Here is a 22,007-nt window from a genome sequence, read left to right as displayed (position 1 = left end):
AACGAAAATGATAATAACTGGGTTAATATCATTTTATTTTTTGTTATAGTGCTGAAATAAACAGTTGGGCAATGCTCCTCCACCTTATGGAGGTGATGCCACTGCTTGTTAGCCTATTTACAAGTCACATAGGAAGATAGGACGTAGGGCCATGTGTATGAAGGTCTTATGTGGTTAGAACGGGTCTGATTCTCATAACTGGTCTATTTGCAACCTCAAAGAGGCCTTTTAGTATCTAAGAAATTCAAATTGTGATCCCAATCACTCTTAGGGATTGCGGTGATATGCCAAATTGGTGTTTCGATGGGGCATGTATATTGCTTCCCTTCCAAATACCGATTTGCAGAGGGATGTTTTAATTTTTTGCAACTTAAATCTAGTTGCAAATCATTAATAATATACAACTATGAACATTTAGTGATAGCCCATTCACAAATGGGAAGGGGTCTCCAACCGAACTCTCATCCCCTTAGTAAATGTTGACCACTACCTACTCTTAAAAAATGTAAGTTATTAACTTTATTTTAAAAAACATACTGTTTTCCTTTATGGTGAAGGAGCTTTGTTAAAAATATTGAGATTGTGTTATTTAAAAGCAATCACAATTATGGTGATAATGTTGACCCCAGCAGGCCAGTATCCCGTAATGGCAACGATTCATAGTTGGCCACAATTTGCGACTTAACTCATAATTATTCATGAGGTAGGTCGAATTACGAACCACTATGACTCTGTTTTTTACGAACTCACCTATTCATGTCTGGGTCAGTTTGCACCAACAGCATGGATTTATTACAAGTCAGGGCGCAATTTACGGCAACCTTTACCGACTCCACTGTTTGTACATCTGTTATTTACTTTGCTAAATTTTATTTTGAAAGATCCCTGCAGATCAGTTAAACAATATCAACGTAATTTGTGAAACAATACCAGCTTTTTTTATATGTTTTTACGAGTCACAGTAGCTGACTCCGTAGCATATATGGGTGTGTCATAAAAATCTAAGAAACTACAGGGTAAAAAAAAAAATGGTGTGTGGATATTAACATGGGCTGATTATTTTCTGGTTGAAGACTGTACAATAATAGTGCAGCAGTATGAGAACAGTAAAAAATTAAATCTGAAATAAACATCGGCCTGGATATTTAATTGATAATATGCACGAACATACTTAGGTTTTCGGAATCAATATGAAATGAGACCACTATTGCTTTTCTAAATTAATAAAAATATCAATAAGAAAGCGTGGAAATAAATAATACAAACGGGCAAATACGCATGTTTCGAAACGGCATCCCATTTCATATTTTATATTGGGTCATTAAAAAAGAATGAAGACATTAATTCTTCCCACACAGCTCCGGCAAAAAGGCCTACTCCAGCTTTCTGCATTACCTTTATATTCAACACTTTGTCATGTACATTAGGTGTTATAGTGCATGAAATGAATACATAGTCACATACCAGTAGCTGCAGTTCCAAGTGGTGATCGACAATACTGCCTCTAGCTAGCTAACACTTTTTTCCTATGAAATATTTTCTGCATGGCCACATCACAAGTCAGCAGACAGTGGTGGAATTTATGTACTAGTCGCAGCTGTCGGCGGCAGTGAGGTGCGACAGAGAACGAAACATGCCTTGGCAAACCCTTGAGCATAGGTGTAGTCGCATAGCATTGGCTAGCGAGATTTTAGGCTTTTCCCTTTATTTTTTCTTGTGCAAAAAAAAAAAAAAGGACAGAATCCATGTGGGCCCTCAGAATTGATCTGTCTTACCACAGAAACACATAATGTGATATTTATAGTTTGGAGGGCTCATGTAGTTCAGACTATTTCCCATCCCTGTTCCTTGTAAATGCATCTCAACTATATTTCATTTTCATTCAGAAACTGTTAATATGGACATATCTATGAAAACACTAAGGCATAGATTCATCAAGGTAAAATCCGCTCGCAAAGGGGCAGATTCTTAACATCTACCCCTTTGCGACTGGTATTTTTGCATTTGGGATGCATCATCCCAAAAGCAAAAATCGCAAATTAAGAAATCGCAAAATTGCGATTACTTGTATTTATGGAATCTCAAATTGAGAGTCCTTAAATGCAATGCAATAAAGTTTAAAAAATAGCGATTTCGCTAAAAGGGCTCGCACATTACCATGAAGTTGAACTTCATGGTAATTTGTAAAAACGTAGAAAAATGCACTAGGGCATGTGTGTGCGCAACATATGTGCACAGATCAATTTCAGGGGTGCAACAGGGTGTCCTTTGGACACCCCTGCACCCTTGAAATCGCATTCTCAATTTGCGATTCGCTAATTGCAATTCGCAAATTGAGAATGTCTTCCCATTTATTCCTATGGGCCTAATGGGGAAGTTTTCCTTAATTGCGACTCGCAATTTGCGAGTCGCAATTAAGGAATTTTAAGAAATCGCTATTTTTTTAGTGATTTCTTCATGCATTGCATTTTGCTATTCCTTAATAGCAAATCGTTATTTTTCGCTATTAAGGAATAGCAAAATGGGTTCTTGATGCATCTGGGGTAAATGTTTAGCTTTAGCGATTCATAACAAAACAATTAGTTCTTAAAGGCTTGTCAGCTAAAGACTGGCGTGTTTCAAAAATGTTCATCTGTCACAGATGCAGCCCCAATGGGGCTTGGACACAACGATTTTTGCTCATGAAATTTCAATATAGGTTCAAAAAAGTGTCACTTTCTGCGCAAGTTGCAGGTCATGATTCCAGAAATCAGTGTCTGTAAACATTTACTCACCCAGGTGAAACTTGAAACTGGAAGATCTGCAAGTATGGCAGATTTCCAACTTTAGTACTTTTAGGGTAAGAGGTGGGAAGATAGGTGTTCACAAGCGATGGGAAGCAGGAAGTCATAGGGAAGATAGGAACCACCAGGACCGGACTGGGAACAGAAACCGGCCCTGGCAAACTGCTCAGCTGCCCCCCCCCCCCCCGGGGTGAGGGGGAGTGCAGCCGAGCAGTTTGCGAGGGCCGGTTTCGGACTATTTCTTTTACCGAGGGCCTATATTGCTGACCCCCGGTAACAAAAACGGTCCCCAGGGCCCAAAATCAGCCCCCAACCTAGCGGCCTACAGGGGAAACGCCCGGTACCCGCTATGGCTAGTCCAGCCCTGGGAACCACTCATTAAAATGCACATTTGTGTATACCCACCAACTCTCCCTGTGGGTTTTCCTGTTCGCACACCTACACTTATGAATGTGCTGATTCATCAAAATATCAGGGGTAGCAGAAGTGACATCATACCTTTGGACCTTAATGACATCACAGAAAGTGACGTCACTATGACCCTGATTTTCTGTAGGAAGGCATGTGAATTGAGCCTAGCGTTACACGTGCACACTCATATGCACCCGTTTATACTCATTCTTTTTCATTAGCACTCACTCACTTGAATGCACTCTCAATCTCACTCATACTTTAATGACACTCTGGCCCAGTGCTCCTGATGTATTACAATGTGGTTGCATGACTTTTGTCATACAAACTTGACGCAAAGTGTCAGGGAAGATTCACTATTCAATGCTGGTCCTGATTTGCTTTGGAAAGTATGCCAAAGTGCCGCAATTTCACTATGCACTGCTTTGCGTTACTTTGCATCAAGGCACCATTCAACAGGTGGTGCATTGGTTTTCCTATGCAACCACCCATGGGTTTTGATACAAATCCCTATCTACAAATATTGATAGACAGTAATTTAAACCAACATCTTATGACTCCTGAAGGCAGGCTTAACAAGGATAAATAAAAAAAATTATCCTCTTTTTCCCAACTTTGCATGTGTGCTGCATTGTGCAGAACACACAAAATGGGAAAGCCTTACTTAATTTTTGTACTGGAAGGTAGTCCTTCAAGTACAAAACTTATGCTTCAGAAAATGTGCACCCCCTTTCACTATGGTGCAAGAGTGTGTGCATTGGCATGGGATGCTCCCCAATAACAGGATCAGTGCAGCAGCACGATGCTTGTGAAGAGTGAAAGGTGAATGATAAGAAACGAACATAAGGATTTGTGCCTAGGAGAAGCTCTGTGGTATACCGAGCAAACAGTGTCAAAATCACATGGTTTTGCCACATTACAAGCAACACTTATAGGGGTCGTACAGCTATGTGTCGATGTTTCAACAATTAGAATATCCTTTGATTGGTAAAAGGGTCTTCATCAGGACTAAGACAAATGGAGAAACCCCCTGAACAGAGGCAGAGAAAAAAATGCAAATACAATTGTCGTATAGATGGGGCTTTGTAAAGCTGCCCAAACAAGTGAGAATTATGAGGTTAAGACAGGGTCCCAAAACCAAATAGATATCTCTTATCGGGGATATACTGACACTTCGATAGTCAATCCCCCTCCTCCTCGGTTAGGAATGTGAGCTGGAGCACCACTCTTTTGTTGCCAATTCATGTAATATGATATTTGTTTTAAAATACCTTCTTTTGTGGGTAGGTTCATTCATTAACTATACTTGAAGAGTACCTATCTTGGCCTCTTCCATTACTTGAAAAAATCAGAGAAAAGTTTTTTCAACAGTATATGTCTATAACTACATTGAATTCCCAGAGTCTGAGGCAGCAGAGAGATACCCCTTTGTTATATTAGTGGTTTTGTATTGCACATAGAAATTCCTATTTTAGGGCTGGGGTGTCAGTGGAAATGAATGATTTTAATAGATTTCCATGTCTAACTAAGCCATGTAAACTTCTTGAATACCCTTGTTTTGTGCCCATCACTGTTCTAAAACTTTGGCATTCTCTGAGAGTTGTAAAAGAAGACGGAAAAATGTTATATATATATATATATATATATATATATATATATATATATATATATATATATATATATATATATATATATATATATATATATATATATATCGTGGTGAGTTTAGTATTTGCGGGAAGTGGATCCACTGTATATTGGTATTGAAAATATAAATTCCCCGTGAAAGTTTAAGAATGTTTTAGTCCTCCTGTATCCCTTTATTGAGGATATGAATCCAACATCAATTCAGTTTTTACTGCACACCACAGTAAATCCATTTTTACCGTAGTTCCTGTATGCTTGTATCATTTGTTAGTGCTTGTGTGGAATCTGTATGCTAGGGGTTCTAAAATGGAGAGTGTGATAGTAGCATTTGTTGTTAACTGTGCTCTGAAGTAGATCAAAACGAATGATAAATATGGCAGGTGGTTATTTTCAGAACGAAAAAAGCAAATAAATGTGCGCCCAGGCCCTGTTTGACTCAGGTGTTGAGCTCATTTCGAGCGAATGTCAGAAAAGATTTTCAAATCTTGATCGCGATCTATAAGGCAAAGGAACTATGATATATTGCTCGGATTTGTCTATGTAGGAACGTATTTGAGTTGAGAGGTCTTGTGTCGTTGTTTGAGTATGAGGCAAATTTGCAAATTTCACTTTACCAAAAGTGTAGTCGTTTTTTTTTCCACATTTCATGGTCAATGTACTTCACATAATTTAAGGCCAAAATTGACCTGTTCATGCAGAAAATTGTTCTCAGCAAGTGTGACGTCATAGCTAATCGATATTTTGTGGGTGGAACCTGTCTTATGCTGGTATCTCATATGTCTATCTCCCATTGGAGGCGAGGAAAACTGTTGCTGTAGCGCTGGTAACGTCGCGCTTAGACTATTGCAACAGTTTGTATGCTGGCACAAATAAAGAAGTAACTTACAGGCTTCAGTTGGTGCAAAGCGCTGCTGCCAGAATGGTGCTAAAATGGCCAAAAAGATCGTTAGCCTCAGGGGCATTAAAAGCTCTTCATTGGCTTCCCATTGTAATAAGGATCCTTTTCAAAGTTCTGATTATAACATTTCGAGCAATGCACAAAATAGGACCACTATATCTACAGAAAAAATTCAAGAGATACTGCCCAACCAGAAGCCTACGATCATCAAATTCCAATACTTTGGTGGTTCCTAGGTTTCGTTTAAAAACCCGTGGAGGAAAGTCCCTGGCAGTACTGGGTGCAAGGGCCTGGAATTTTTTGCCTCCCGCCCTGAGAACTCTGGATAAAGAAACAGAGTTCCGCAAAGAATTAAAAACTTGGATATTTAAACTGCAAGATAGCATGGCCAGAACTCTAGTTTGATGCATGCTTCTTTTTTGGTCCAACTCTGAGTCACTATGTCATCGGGTAATTTGCCGGAGGTAGCGCCTAGATGCTCCATTGGAGCGATTGCTGCGCGATATAAATAAAATTTTACATTACATTACATTACATTATCTACGTGAGAGATACCATGTGTTTATTTTTCACACATATACAACTTCATAATATAGGCATATATTTTAAAAGTTTTCATGAAACGTCTGCATACTTTGCAAAATATCTTCGCAGTTTCACCATCTCTTAATATTCTCTCCTTTGCTCATGCCATGGTTGCATACATCTTTACCACGTGACTGTTACGCAACTCCTGCCTGGACTTTGCGAATGGACATATCTGTAATCACAAGTCTGTCACTTATGAAGTATGGAAACAGTGGCTAACGCCTCAGGGCCACCTCCCAACACCGTGCAAACAGGAACCAGCATGTTCCTCGGGCAAGGTACAGACAAATGTGGATGTCTCGCCTGCAGCCATGCGATTTGTTGATCCGCTCGTTGACTTCGGCAATCACCGGATTTTGCACTGTGTGCAACTCATTAAATTGTTCATGCATTTATGCAGTAGGCGAATTCACAAGGGAAATAGAACTACAGACTGCCCAATTAAGAAGGAACGCTTTGTCCTGCATTATTCCACCAGTAACACTCTGTTCTCTGTAAATATTTGGGACATTCACGGGCGCCGATTACATCTGTATTCTCGATCGCCGAGATGTATTCTTTCTGAGTCGGAGCACAACGCAGAGTAGCCCACTATCTGTCCTTAGGTTTGAACAAGTTTACAAATGCATAAAATGTTATGCTCTGAATCTGTAATTGGTATACATGCATAACTCATTTTTGGTACGTGCATTCATGTGTATCCTGTTGGCAAGTACGTTGCAAAAGGTTGGTAAGCACGTGTAAAAGCAAATTCGGGAAGCATTAGCCATGTCCTGCAAATGTTCCTAGTCCATTTTCCATACCTCCATTTTACTGTCATTTAATTCACCATTGCATCCTGATATTCGCCCCACTTTGGCTCAGCACTCATGAAAAGGTTAGGGTCATTTAACACAAGTTTTAAAAGAGTGCTGCCACTTAGCAGGAGCAGAGCTGAATTTTAGGATGACATGTTTTTTTAAACTACAGAATAACTGTTAAATGAATATGTTCTGCATCTATGCATTACCTTCATCTTCACTTTCCCAAGACCCTGAGCTCGGTACGTGTCCAGAGCGGCTGGGTCAAGTCTCATTTTATGGAGCCTGCATGAAGGGAGGGAATGTTTTGTGGGCTCAGGACTTCAAATTAAATTAATTGCAAATATAGTGTACTGACCTATCTCTTTACAGATTCCACTGGGTTAACTATGGTGTGTTGATTTCCATTGGATATGCTGATGATCAGAGCAGGGGAAAGTGCGATGTATTACTTTGTGTGTTGGTCACACACCCTTGGAAACATACATATTAGTCTCCTCCCTTAGTCCTCGGAGATTGGTGCCTGGAGATTTCGTGACATCAAGACTTCTCTCCAAGGGCACTAACTCTTAAACCCTCCACTTGATTCTACCGCTTCACTTCAAAGACACAGGGGCATATTATCAAGACAGGAGATAAAATTATCGCCGCTTTATCGGCAGAAAACTGCCGATGAAGCGGCGATAATGGGCTTGATAATATGCTCTATGGAATTCCAATCGAAGCCCATGTTAGATGTGTTCACATCTAACATGGGCTTCAATTGGAATTCCATAGAGCATATTATCAAGTCCATTATCGCCGCTTTATCAGCAGTTTTCTGCCGATAAAGCGGCGATAATTTTATCGCCTGTCTTGATAATATGCCCCACAATTTTATGTATTCGTTAAGCTGTTCCTGAAGGTCCAAGGTACAGCAAGCACCACTGGCCCGATGAACAGTTTTGTGCCTGCAGTTTTGGAATTTGTGTGCATTAGTGTTTGAATCATGCAAACAGTTTGGTGTTGATGGTATTGAAATTGTTGGCCGTATTAGTTAGACCAGATGAGCAAATTTGTCAAGTTTTTGGCAATATCAGGGTTTCTTGGTTTTAAATTGTTGTTCAACAAATAACATACTAAAAATATAATACTTCTAATATCTTTTTGGCAAAAAATCCAAGACTGCTGACACAAAGCTCTTCACTTACCTGGCTAATGCTGGTCATAAATTACAAAACAGCTGGTCCAAATATGTATGTGTGATAGGCAAAGCAAAATCTTGTCACCGTGGCTCAAAATCTGGACACAAACCAGAAATGAAAAGGCAGATTTTAAAGCCTGATGATTTGATACTGACTTATTGCTAAATACCATGGTTTCAATCGATGTAAACAAAACTGATGAGCTCATTCATTTTTTTGCAGAGATCAAGCCAGCCCACAAGGTCTGGGGAGACTATAGACTTGATTCGTGACATCAGGAGCAACTTTCTTCTACCAGTGGTGTCCTGAGGGAAGAGTGCAGCAGGAAAAGATCACTGGACTCCTGACATCCGTGGGTCTTTCCAGCACAGGAGTTTTGGACACTGTTTGGAGTGAGCCGCCGCGAGGTGCAGACGCTGGGGCACTACAACACCCACAAACCCTCTGTGGGAACCACAGCTGACTGCAATTACCCCTATCTAAGGGCTTTGGAGAATCGATTCCTGGCATTGGGAGCTGCTTTCTGCTACCAGTGGTGCCCTAAGGGGAGAGTGCAGCAGGAAAAAAAGATCCCTGGACGCCTGACATTCAAGTGCCTCTGCAGCACGGGAGTTTTGGATGCCTTAAGGCTTGGCCAGGTAGATCTACCTGCCCCTATGGACTATTGAATAACTCGTGCCCCTTAAGGTATGTTGAATTTAGTTAATTTTGATGTGCTGATTAAGAATAACCACTTGTTTAGACTTTGGCCCAGACCTGGGGCTGACCTGAGTGGAAGGGGAACATGTCATTAACTATCTGTCTAGCTTCGCCCTGTGTTGATTGACTGTTCTTTCTTTTTTTAAATATATAAAATGTGGCTATAATTTAACTGAGTTTCGAAGTTTAATGAGCACTTAGGGACTGAATTATAGGGAAATGGAAACTCCCAGGGATGATGACTAAATCACCTAACAAAACCCGAGCTTCCATTATGAATCAAACTAGCAGCCCGTCCCGACGTTGTCCGGGTATGAATTGCTGCCGGCCAGTAGTATATTATTTTGTAGGATTTCGTTTTGATAGCATTTCTTATCTGTGACAGACCTGTGACAACGCTCCGATTCCCAGTGCACTGCTGATGCACTTAAGAGTGCGCGTTCAGTAGTGTGTGAACTCGAGTTTCCCTACTTTATTTTTCCTTGCAATATTATATAGCGCGAACTCGACAACATGGCATGAGCACAATTTACATTACAGAAGAACACATTCATTTGTGGTAGGCACGGGGAGACAAAGCGATTTTTCTGGAATCACAGGATGTTGAGCTGATGCAGAGATTCGAACGTAGCTCCCCAGCTCTAAAGTTTGCAATTCTAGAACTTGTGGCGGGAGGTGTGTCTAAAAGTGTATGTCGATGCTGGCCATCAATGAGAGAGACCTGTGCATTTTTCAAATGGGTGGTGAAAAAATATGAGTATCTTGTTGGAGATGTGGGCCGCCGTGCCACCAATGTACTTACCAGGGGAGGGTAAACACCCATTATTCCGCAACTTTCTCTCCGCATACCATCACTCCCCATACTTTCATTACAAAAGTACCATGACTCCGCAATGCCATTATAACACATGGCATTACATTTTATATGCTTTTTCCACGCATACATTTACAACGAAATTCGTTGTAAATGCATGAATGGTAAAAGCATGTTTTTTTTTTAATGTTTGGATAAGGTGCGGATGGGTATAGGGGTATATGTTTTGTGGTACTGAGGTATATGTTTTGGGGTGTTTGGGTATTTTAAGGGTACACATATAGTTTTGGGTTATGGGTACAGGGGTAGTTTTAGGGTTTAGGGATAGGTATGGGTTTTGGGGTACAGGGGTATTTTTAGGGTTCAGGGCTGGGTTTGGGTGTGTGTTATAGGGGTATTGTTAGGGTTCAGGGGTAGGTTTGGGTTTTGGGGTACAGGGGTATTTTATGGTTTCATGGCTAGGTTTGGGTTTTTGGGGTACAGGGGTATTTTAGGGATCAGGGGTAGGTTTGGGTTTTGGGGTACAGTGGTATTTTTAGGGTTCAGGGCTAGGCTTGAGGTTTTGGGGTACAGGGCTATTTTTAGGGTTCAGGGGTAGGTTTGGGTTTTGAGGTACAGGGGTATTTATAGTGTTCAGGGCTAGGTTTGGGTTTTGGAGTACAGGGGTATTTTTAGTGTTTAGGGATATGTTTGGGTTTTGGGGTACAGGGTATATTTATAGGGTTAAGATGGGTTAGTGTTGGGGTATTTTAAGGAGTAAGGGTGGGTTATGATTATGTGGTGCAGGGGTATTTAAAGGGAGCAGGGTGGGATTAGCACACGATATGAGACTTGGCATGAAGGGCGGAAAGTACCACACGTCCCCAGCGTTTGTCATGCCCAAAGCACAACGCAGACACGCCCACAAGGGACTACTTTGCTGGCACGGTTCTTTTACCTTCTAAATGTATATGGTGGGCGTCTGCATAGCCTATGTCCTTCTGCTGCAACTGCCCTTTCCAACGCTGTATTGGGTGTTGTGATTGGTGCTGTGGTTCCTGAGATTACCCGCCTCAAAGGTTTGGGCTCTCTCTTTATTATATTAGTATGGATTACGGGTTGCTATGGGAGCGATAGAAAAACAGATTATGAGTGTGGAAGAAACTTTGAGGCAGATTTACAAGCCCCTTGTGCCTCTTTTACGCCGCCGTTGCGTCACTTTTGTGATGCAGCGGCGGCGCAAACCAGCGCCATGCCGCAGGGTATTTACAATATGACTTATCTGGGAGATCCAGCCCCAAATAAATGCTCTAGCGGGGAGATGATGAGTGTAATAGGTAGGGTTGTAAGTATTTCTAACCCCACCTCACAGTACATCCCTGACTCTCAACTCAACCCCCATCGAAACAATTTAGGACACCTAGTTTTCGAGCTGCCCCTGCCCCAAAAAAGTAGAACAACTTGAGGGGAGACGGGTTACTAGAAATAAAAGCTCCCAGAACCTTGCAGTACCCACCAGGACCGGTCCTAGGATTTGCGAGGCCCTGGGCTAAAAGGGAACGTGCGAGGCCCCCTCTAATTTAGATAAGTGGCCCCTTGCAAGGAGATCATTCAGAGACACTGTGGGGGGCCCATTGGCCAGCATTTTTGCGCCCCCACAGTTTTAACTTTTACTCCACAAGCATTTCTCGTACCTTCAGTCTGATAGGTGTGAGAATTGATTGTGGTCTAAAAGTTAAAACTGTGGGGGCACCAAAATGCTGGACAATGGGCCTCCCACAGTGTCTGCGAATGGTCTCCTTGCAATTGAGGGAGCGTCTCCCTCCCCTATGCCTCCAGACAGACACCATCCCTTTGAGGCCCAGGGAGGGGGCCCCCTCCAATGGACCTTAATTGCAAGGCGACACCTTTTTTTGAAATAGATCCAGGGAAACAACAGGAGACTTCACCAATGCGTGGCCCCATGCTGGTGGGCTGAGTGCGAGGCCCTGTGCAGCCGCCCACGCTGCCCATGCCTAGTGCCGGCCCTGTACCCACCAAACCTTCAACTAGAGTACCAACTAAAAAGATGTCTTTGGAGGATTATAAAACTCTTGTTACACTGGAACTAGCATTGGAAACTCTGGTAAAGACCTCTTGTAGCGCACTTACTGATAGATTAAAACATGTGGAAAGCATTGTATCTAGGTGCGTTAATTTATTGGGGAGGGTACTCCTGTGGCCTGCCAGACGTATTTCGAATGTGGCTGTAGGGATGTACCCCAGACTTTTAATGGTGTTACTTAACTTTGTAAAGAGTATCGTGACGGATCCCAACTATTACCACCAGCTGCTGGATTACCTAGTGTTCCAACAATTAAAATCTTGTTGCCTAGTACTGGGGATGTTTCAATCCAACGTGTCTGCAAGCTTGTGCTCCTGCTGACACAAAGAGTTCCAACACCTGTGAATCTTTTACTCTTCCACCTTTAGCCACATTCCCCATCAGAGAACCTGTCACTAATTGTCCAGTAAACAATTACATGGTAATTCTGGCCAATTTTCAAACATTATTCATGTTAGAACACAAAACTTGGGGTTCACTTAGAAACAAATAATTAAACTGGTTAAACAACAGGGTGGGGTTGATAGGAGCTTTTTTCACTGGCATAAAGATTTTGAGGAGGGTAAAATGAGTGGACGGGGACACAAATTGTTCCAGGGAGGTTGTGTAGTTTTGTCCTTTAAAACAACAGACTTGGTTTAAACTATTCTAAACAAAGCTTGTTCTCTCCATGAATTCACACCAAATTGCCGTTTTACCGCTTGGGTATTTCTTTCAGGTCCCCACTATAAGAAAAGTCTTTGACCAGACAGTACACACCAGTCAGGAGCAACCTAGTTTACTGCCATATGCCATTCCGATTTATTATCCTTTTGACAGATTATCCTCACTCAATGGAGTAGATTGACTGAAGGGCGCCACTCTGACAATTGCGGGTAAGGACAAAGGTATAAATAAAGGCCCTAGCCACAGTATGAGCACTCCAGAAGGTGCAATGGTATATTATCACCCCCTGTGCCCTAAGATTTCTTCAAATATTCATAGTCCCACCTGCACTGTAAAGCAGGATGCATGCATCCCAGGTAGCCCTAACTTTACTTCCATGGAAGTTTTATATTGGAATGTGGCTGGGTTACAAAATAGGTGTAATACTATAGATTGGTTAGATTTTGTGTCTAAATTTCAAATTCCTTATTTACAAGAAACATACAGCCAGATGCATCAAGCTAAAAACTCAGAATCTGCCCCTTTGCGACCGGTATTTTTGCATTTGGGATGCATCATCCCAAATACAAAAATCGCAATTAGAGAATTCGCTAAATTGCGATTGTTTACATTTAAGGATTCTCAAATAGAGATTCCTTAAATGCAATGCATGAAAGTTTCAAAAATAGCGAAATCGCTAATAGGGCACGCAAATTACCACAAAGTACAACTTCATGGTAATTTGCAAAAACTTTGAAAAATGCACCAAAGTGCATTTTTCAAAGTTTCACGTTCACCTAATCGCTAATCGCTAATTGCGATTCGCAAATTGAGATTGTCTTCGCATTCATTCCTATGGGCCTCTAGGTATTTATGTATCAAATAAGGTGAACTCAACTTATATTCTCGTGGTGGCAACTAAAACATCCTAGTAAATAATCACTGTTACAATATTTTCGTCCATTGTGCTGGTGATAATGCAGTTTTATAATAATTTATGTACCATGGAAATAACTTCGTCCCTACAACAAGTTGACATCAATTATTATTTTATGGGGGGGAGGGGGTCAATTTCAACCTTCGCTTGTGTCCTGTGCCTTCCAAAAAATATACAGTTTGGTTAATCGTGACAATAGTGATACAACACACTTACACTTTTGTTATGGAGACATACTTAATGAGTTACTTTTTAAATACGGTTTGGCTTTTTGTAATGAATTATGTAACCCGCCTGTTGCATTTATTAGTACATTTATTGGCAGAGGTAAGAGTTGCGTATTTGACTATATGCTGTTCCCCAATCGTTACTTTGCATTGGTTTCAAGATTCGTTACATACAATATTTTGATAAGTGATAATTTCATCCAGAGTGTAGATTTGAATATTAATCTTTTTAAACAACAGGCTAAAAATCATAGGTCACCAACCATTGAACATATTGAAATTTCCCGTCTAAATAGATATGCCTTGCTTTGATCAATGGTAAACTCCAATACATTTTTAGAGCAGTTAATCACTACTCAGAGTGAAGCTTTTGGGGTCTTCTTACACAGCTGGGGCAAAAGGAGCCATTGAGGCATTCATATCCATTACTAAGGGAAATAAAGAAGTGTTAACAACATATCAGACGTGAGGAAAAAATGAGAATGGGGTTGGTCTAACGCTGCATGCACAAGTGCCCACAAGAGATTAAAAGGAGCCTTACGCAAACAAGCTAGGAATACCCAGAAAGTACAGGATTGCAGACAGACATACATGCTAGCCCTAAAACAGTGGAAAGAAGGGATGTATGATGGTACATCGCAAACGTTTACATCGTATGCCCTCACATCGCTGTTTTTACATCGCATGTTCCTTTACATCATAAGTAATCACAACGCACCCATTACGTCGCATTTCTATAGAAAAGCATGCAAAATACATTCACACTGCATACAAACACCCCGCATGCTTCTAAATCACGAATTGTACCCCTATGCACATTCCCCCTGACCTGACCCTAAACCCTGAAGCCTAAAACCGTACTCTACAGCACATTCCCCCTGACCTGACCCTAAAACCTAAACCCAGAAGCCTAAGACAGTACCCTACAGTGCATTCCCCCTGACCCAACCCTAAACCTAAACCCTGAAGCCTAAGACAGCACCCTACAGGGTATTCACCTTGAACCGACCCAAAAACCTAACCCCTGAAGCCTAAGACAGTACCCTACAGTGCATTCTTCCTGACCCAACCCTAAATCCTAACCCCTAAAGCCTATGACATTAGCCTTCAACGCATTCCCCCTGACCCAACCCTAAAATCTAAACCCTGAAGCCTAAAACAGTACACTACAGCGCATTCCCCCTGACCCGACCCTAAAACCTAAACCCTGAGCCCTAAAACAGTAAGCCCCCCCCTGACACTGCCCTAAGCCCTAAAACTTCTCTAAACTCTAAGGCCTAAACTACACTGTAAGCACAATCCCCCTTACCTCTGTCTCCTTGCATCATCTCTTCCTCTACTCTGGTGCTTGTTCGTTCCTGTGCGTCCATTAGACCACATGCGTTTTAAAATCTTAGGCGTTTTTAAAGCGCATGCGATGTAATGGGGTTGGTTATAGAGTGGTGCAGGTAGAGCGGCTGTTCCCTGACCCAGAACAAGAACGGAAGGTAGAGTGCCCGGCTGGGCATTCCCTCGTTCTGTAACTGCCCATTAGCCCCGCAGATGACCAGGAACTGATTCCAAAGAAACGCACCCACCACAGCAGTCGAGCGGCATTGTCGGCCGCTTCTTAGCACAGTGCCCTTCGTTGGAGAACACCGGGACCGGTGTTCATGCGAAGGACGGTGAGACCATCCAGGTGCTGTGATTGGGTATCGTTGTTGTTTTCATAATTTCGTGTACAGTATGTGTTGCATACGTTTTGCTTTGTTCTTTACCTTTGGCCATTAAATCGGTACATTTCTTTAATCCGTGTCTGTTGTCTTACGTGCTTTCGAGCTTTCCCCGATCCCGGGAACATCAGGTGGTTACAGATTGGACAGCCACTTTGCTGTTTGCTTTACTGTGTTGGCCTGCTGCTTCTGTCCTGGAAGTAATAGGACTGGACTTTGCTTTCTACATCCTGCTTTCAAGCTTCTCCAAGGGCTTGAGTTGAGTGTGCCTTTTGTTAAGAAGTCTCAGGGTCATCAAAGACTTCACATGCAGCATCTTGGTTCCTCTGCTGAGTGCTAGCTTGCCAAGTGGTTTCAAATCCAGTTCCTGGGCCCTTGGAAGTAAGTTTGCTATGCTAAACAAGATTAAACCAATACATTTACTTTGAGTGTAACTTCAAAGCTGGAGCTGCTCTTCGTTCGACACAGCTCCGCTGCCTGCACCGGAGCCATCGTCCCCGCTAAATGCAATGACTGCAACTTGAAGAGCAGGCCCTGAAGTTGCCACAGCACCTCTGAAGTCCCGCCACAGCGTAAATCCCGAATGTTGTGTTACAGATGTCCATGCTACCTACCTCCAACTCTGCCTTAACTTCTGGGTAATGTTCTGTGACATTGACACTGCAAAGTCGATGCTGTGTGGCTTAACTCAGTGCTTCATCGGCCCTACATCAACGTAAGGAACCGCTGCCTCGCCACCAGCACTGCGTCATCTCCCCTGTGCCTTCCAAGTCCCTGGCGTCACCTGCTGAACGACTCCGCATCGCATCTACAACTGACGCCTCACTTGCTTAGCAAAACTCACCTTCTTTATGCAACATGTTGTTCCGAGCACCGACGTGCTACTGACCTGCATCGACAGTAAGGAGCCGACACCGCACCAGCCCCAGTGATGCCTCACTTCCATGGCGCATCAAAAAAACCCTTTTTTTGCCATAGTTTCCAAGGTACTCTAACAGGGGTCTGTACAACTCTGTAGCCGGCCCATGCTCCCTCTCGGTCAGCCCGAGCTTTGACTTCGTCAAACACGTCGTTATAGCCCTAGTTGGAGCTATTATGTTTCTAAGCGCTATTATGTAAATGTAAATGTAAATGTATTGCGACTTATATAGCGCACGTATCACCCGAAGGCATCAAGGCGCTTGCTTAGGGAACCCGTCCTGGTATTCCCCTGTGAGATACCCCGGCAGGGTATCCACAAGGTGAAAGCCAGGCATCCCGCCGCGAGGGGCCGTAGTGGAGATTAAGCAAGCTATTGCCCAGAGTCGCAGAGTGTGACCCCATAAGTCGAGTAGGCACCGGAGCGAGAATTGTCGAGTCCGTGGAATTTTTGAGCCCGAGACCCGCCGAGGCGGGGAATCGAACCCTGGTCCACGGCCGATCTCAGCTTCCGGGTCTGCCGCCTCTAACCACTGAGCCACGCTTCTCCACTATTACTGCATTTAAACTTTGAAACTTCTTATTTTTGCTCATGTATGTTGGATTTTTGATGTTTTGGTCTTTGTTCTTTGTTAGCGACATGCATTCCTTAAAAGAGAAGGATATTACTTGCACAGTGTAATGCATAAGTACAGCAGCAATGTACATACTTTATTGTGTTTTGTGAGTTAAAGTAAAGCATGTTTGTTCATTTAATTACATTATTCATTGAAAAGTGCACAGACTCGACCTAAACATTGGTATTTGGTCACTTAAAATGTGAAGTCTCCACTGTTCTTGTTCGATTTTTGATTCTGAAAAAAAATATATATCCCCTTAAAACAAGGCTAGAAGGAGCACTGTAGCATTCAGATGACAGTGTTGAATGTTTGTTAAATATGGTTAAAAAGAATCTGGACGTTTAGATTCAAGATTCAAGATGGCCGAGCAGGTGAGGAGCCCCCGGCCTGGGATTGCCTTTTTGCCTTAAATTGCCTTAATTCCCCAAAATTCTTCCCCTCTTTGGACGCCATTTTACTCACCTGGGTTCACCCATGACAGCGTTTCTCCAATCTCCCGCTTCTGGATTCGGAACTGTGTCTTGTATTCTGACTGCGGACTTCAAGACAACATGGCCGATGCCTGGTGGAGCTGCTTCACCTACCCAGCCGGACATTGGAGCATGGCTTTCCTTATCCCTCCACTGCTGTTTCCTTCTTCTGCCTCATTATTACTGAATCTCAGCGAATCATTGTCAATTGGACCAACCTTGGCGCAGCTACGGCATGATCGGAAACTCCGGATGTCAGCCGAGTGATCTGGAGTGAGATTTCACCCTTCCGGACCATCCCCTTGCCCTCCAGGTTAGGGCCTGTCCGCCCCAATTCTTGATCTCCTGCCGTGATGGGGCTGTATCGGCGGTGAGTGCCACGGCGCTGCTGGTCAGGTGCATCCGAATTCTTGTCTGCAATCTTCCGATCAAGGGGAGGCTCGTTCTCTCGGTCCCCGCTACTGCCTTGCTGCCTTCCCCCATCCTAGCCGTCTTCCTGGGTGTATGAATCGACTTCTCTACTGCAGCCCGGAGGTTTTCTACATGATCACCCAAATGAGATTGGTGATCTCTCACCCTCCTTCCCCTCTTCGTTCCTCTGGATGCCTCCCAATTTCCTGTCCGGTTACGTGGAGTCGACGTCTTACTTACCTTTTGGACTGAATTCTCTGTCTTTCATCTTCAAGCCCGCCATTTTGGGATGAACTGTCCAGTATCCCCACCTGGGGTCCTCCATTTTGTGGCCCTGACCGATCATCGTGCCAGAGCAGTCTGTTGTTTTTTTTCTCGCTATATGGCTTGTCGGACTGTGGCCTCCATGTCTACCCCTCCCTGACTCTCCTTTTCCCCTCCTCATTGTGTTTACATTTCGCGAGGCTTGCTTCTTCAACCACCCTCCAACACTCCCCCTACCTTTGTGATCCAACTTTATTGGATCCTGACTCTGATGTTTGTGTTACCTGGTCCCCAATCCTGTTAGTTGACTCTTCATCTCTATTCTTTTTTACAGTGTTTCCCCCTGATCTGCTATCTTCCGCTGCTTGTCCTTCCGACTTGATCGTTTGTACACCCTTTATTCTCCCCCCCCTCCTTCTTTTCCCCATGAACTTGATCTAGGTATTTTTGCGATGCTCTTGTTTTTTTATTGGACCCCTTGTCCTTTCTCCGTTTTAATTTCTCTCTCACTTTCCTGTCTTGATCTGCTTGCCTTACTCAATTTCAATTTCAATTTCAAAATGCTTTATTCGGTATATAAGATATAACCATATAGCAGACAAGATAACATTATACATTGTAATACATTTGAAGAAAATACAATTACCATACTGTACAAGGGCATGAGATTAGTCTCCGCAGACAAAATAAATATAAAACATTTTACAAGAGTGCAAATTTCACAATATAGTCAATCTTACCATCTTAGGGATAGTTTATTTACATGAATTCCTAAAAACACTAATATGGAACACATCTAGAATATACAGTCCCAGTTCGGAAAGTGCAATATTAAAATGACCTATGCTAATGACACTAGTACAAATTTCATCTAGAATGTACAATTCTAATTCGAAAAGTGCAATATTAAAGTGACCTGTGCTAATAACAGTATATAGACTCATTTCTCTTGCTAAAATATTACAGAGGAATCATATAATTCATAATCATATAATAATAGATTTCCTTCTCGAAACGCATTTTAAAATATAGGTAGCTACATAAAAACATATATCCGTACTATTCAGTTCAAACATTAACCGCAGAGCATCTTTAGTTGTTCTTTTGTTATATTTTAAAAATATGGGCTTTAGGTACAATTTTCTTAAAAAAATATAAAATTTACAAAAAAGCATAAAATGGCAACAACTCTGTTTAGATATTCCATCACATGGGCAAGGTAAGATGCTATTACGTCCGATATAAGGGAAGGACACTAGGTGATGCACAGTGCCTAATCTCAACCGTGTCAATACAAAGCGGTGGGAACTTCTTGTAACGACTGTCAGATATTGCTGGAAACCTTCTTTAACATTATGTTCCTGATAAAATGCATATGTACGTTGATTTGCATATTCGACAGCCCTGGCCTTCTCTACATGTTCTAGAAAGGATTCCTTCAACTCTTTTTTTGAGAAGGGAACACCCAGTTCCATATTTAGAAAAGGGTCCAAATCCAAAACTGCCTTCCACCAGAACCGGATGTGCCTGAGCCAAGGGATACGCATACAATGTTCCAATTTTAGGCAATCCTTAATTACGCCATGGGTGAATTCAGTTTCGGATTTGGACCATATGGACCGCCATAAGGACAGAGGGCGCAGGGCAGCTAGATCCCTGATATAATGTAAGCCTACTTCCTTGTGAATGATCTCAATAGAAGCAGATGCAGGGGTACATAGTAAGCGGTTTAGAAAAAGATTTTCCTGTCGTTGAATCAACCTGCAGCTTTTGGTATTATGTCCCCACACACCTGCCCCATACAGTGCAGATGACAAGCACCTCATAATGTAAATATGGATCATCTCTTTTATTCTGCGGTTCCCCAATTTGGCAGCAAATCTGAAAACACTGTTAGTGTTCCTAATCATTTTTAGCTGGACACTCTCCTGTTCACTGGTCCATCCCCCAGCACCTGAGAAAGTAATCCCAAGGTAACAAAATTTCTTAACGGGTTCTAACCTAGCATTTTCTAAAAAGAAGAGCCTGTTTTGTTTAGTCTTCTTCCCACATGTAATTGTAAAAGTTTTATCTTTGTTAATTAACAATTTCCGTTTGGCTCTAAACGTATGAAAATTGTCAATTAGACGTTGCAGGCCATTTTGGGTGCATGATAATAGAACTGCATCATCTGCATAGAGCAGAATTGGAATAGGCTTACCATCAATTAGAGGTGCATCCACGGCGGACGTTCTAAGTATTGCATCTATCTCATTAATAAACAAAGAAAACAAAAGTGGTGCTAAAACGCATCCTTGCCTTATGCCTCTGTTAACTTTAAAATACGGGGTGCACTCACCGGCCATCCCATAGCGCACCTTGCATGTCAATGTTTCATATAGTCTAGCCAGAAAATATATAATCTCTTTTGGTGCACCCATTTCTAGTAAAACAGGCCATAAAAGTGAGTGTTCAACCAAATCAAAAGCAGAACTTAAGTCGGCAAAACATAAAAAAAGATTTCCATCCTTAACTATTGTAAATTTATTAATAATAAGGTCAAGGTTGATGCATTGCTCCATTGTACCAATCCCCCTCCTGAATCCATACTGTACTGGTGATAAAATAGATTCCTCCTCCACCCATGTTTCTAGTCTGTCTAGGAGGACTCTACTTAGTACTTTGATCGATGAATCGAGAAGGGAGATGAGATGGTAGTTGCATGCGTCCGACCTTGAACCCTTTTTAAAAAGGGGTACGATAATTGATTGGCCCCAGGTCTGAGGAAGGTCAAATTCAATTGCGGCATTAAAAAAACGTGTTAAGATGGGTGCCCATAAGTCCATCTCATGCTTGTATAGATCTACCGGCACACCATCCGGCCCAGGGGCCTTGCCACCATTGCTTTTCTCAAGTCCTGCCTGAACCTCATCCAGAGTAATAGATAACGGAATGGTCGGCCATATACCATAAGTATCTAAAATCAACCTATCTGAGTTAAAAACCTTAGAAAAGTGCTCTATCCATGTGTTGCAGTTAACGTTGGAAGATACTACGGGTATGGTGTCATTCTTTAAAAAAGGGCATTTGATTATCTCCCACAAAAGTTTGCTATTTTTTGTAATTACAGCCATATCTAAATTTTGCCATGCCTCGTCTTGTAGCTGTTTTTTCCGTACCTCTAGCGTAACTTTGTAAATATACCGCTTTTCCCTAACATGTTCCAGATCTCTTGGTTTTATTGACAGTGCATGTTTTAGTAAGGACAAAGCTTGTATACAATCTTTGTTAAACCAGCCCAGTTGTTTGGCCCTGTGTTTGTGATTCTTTCCAGTCAATAATCCCTCTATTGTTACATTTATCTTACTAATCATAGACAACACAGTTTCTGGAGTAATCATGTCTCTAAGACAATAACTTATTTCAGCAACACATTTAGTGTTTACCTCTGCTAGGAGCTTATTAGGATCAATTTTAGCCCACTTAATTCTTGGTCCATTCGGTCTAGAGGCCGTGATGTCCTGTGTCGGTTTACTATAAATTGAGTTTTACAACCCCAACCTAGTAATGTCAAAATAATGCTATTGTGATCGCTCACTGCTTGCTCAACAATCCATAAATCACAGTAGGCCGTGCCACTAGAAACTAATATGTGGTCGATGTTGGAATCATAATCCCTGCCTTTGAAGGTAGGACACCTAATATTGCCCATTTTTTTTTAGCAATCCAATAATTCTAAATCTAGTTTAGCGGCTAGGTTGTTCAACGCCAGTCCATATGTGTTGTGTGGGAAGTGGTTGTAAATAATATTGCCTCTATCATCGTGATCATGAATAGTGCCGCAGAGCCCCTTCTGAGCATCATTGCAGACTTGCAAATTAAAATCTCCTACCCAGAGAATGACCAGGGAATCTTTA

The 22,007-nt window shown here is 42.1% G+C and overlaps 1 long non-coding RNA gene across 1 annotated transcript in view; it reads left to right on the top strand.

The window, feature by feature from the left end:
- Nucleotides 1-22,007, top strand: part of LOC144785340 (uncharacterized) — a 4,610,862-nt gene that overhangs the window by 3,233,816 nt on the left and 1,355,039 nt on the right. Inside the window, exon 10 of the long non-coding RNA XR_013601832.1 lies at nt 8,534-8,998. This is a non-coding gene — a long non-coding RNA (uncharacterized LOC144785340). The remainder of the gene's footprint in view (nt 1-8,533; nt 8,999-22,007) is intronic.

This window comes from Lissotriton helveticus, chromosome 10, assembly GCF_964261635.1.
Source record: "Lissotriton helveticus chromosome 10, aLisHel1.1, whole genome shotgun sequence".
Lineage (NCBI taxonomy): Eukaryota > Metazoa > Chordata > Amphibia > Caudata > Salamandridae > Lissotriton > Lissotriton helveticus.
This window is presented reverse-complemented; position numbering and strand designations above follow the sequence as displayed.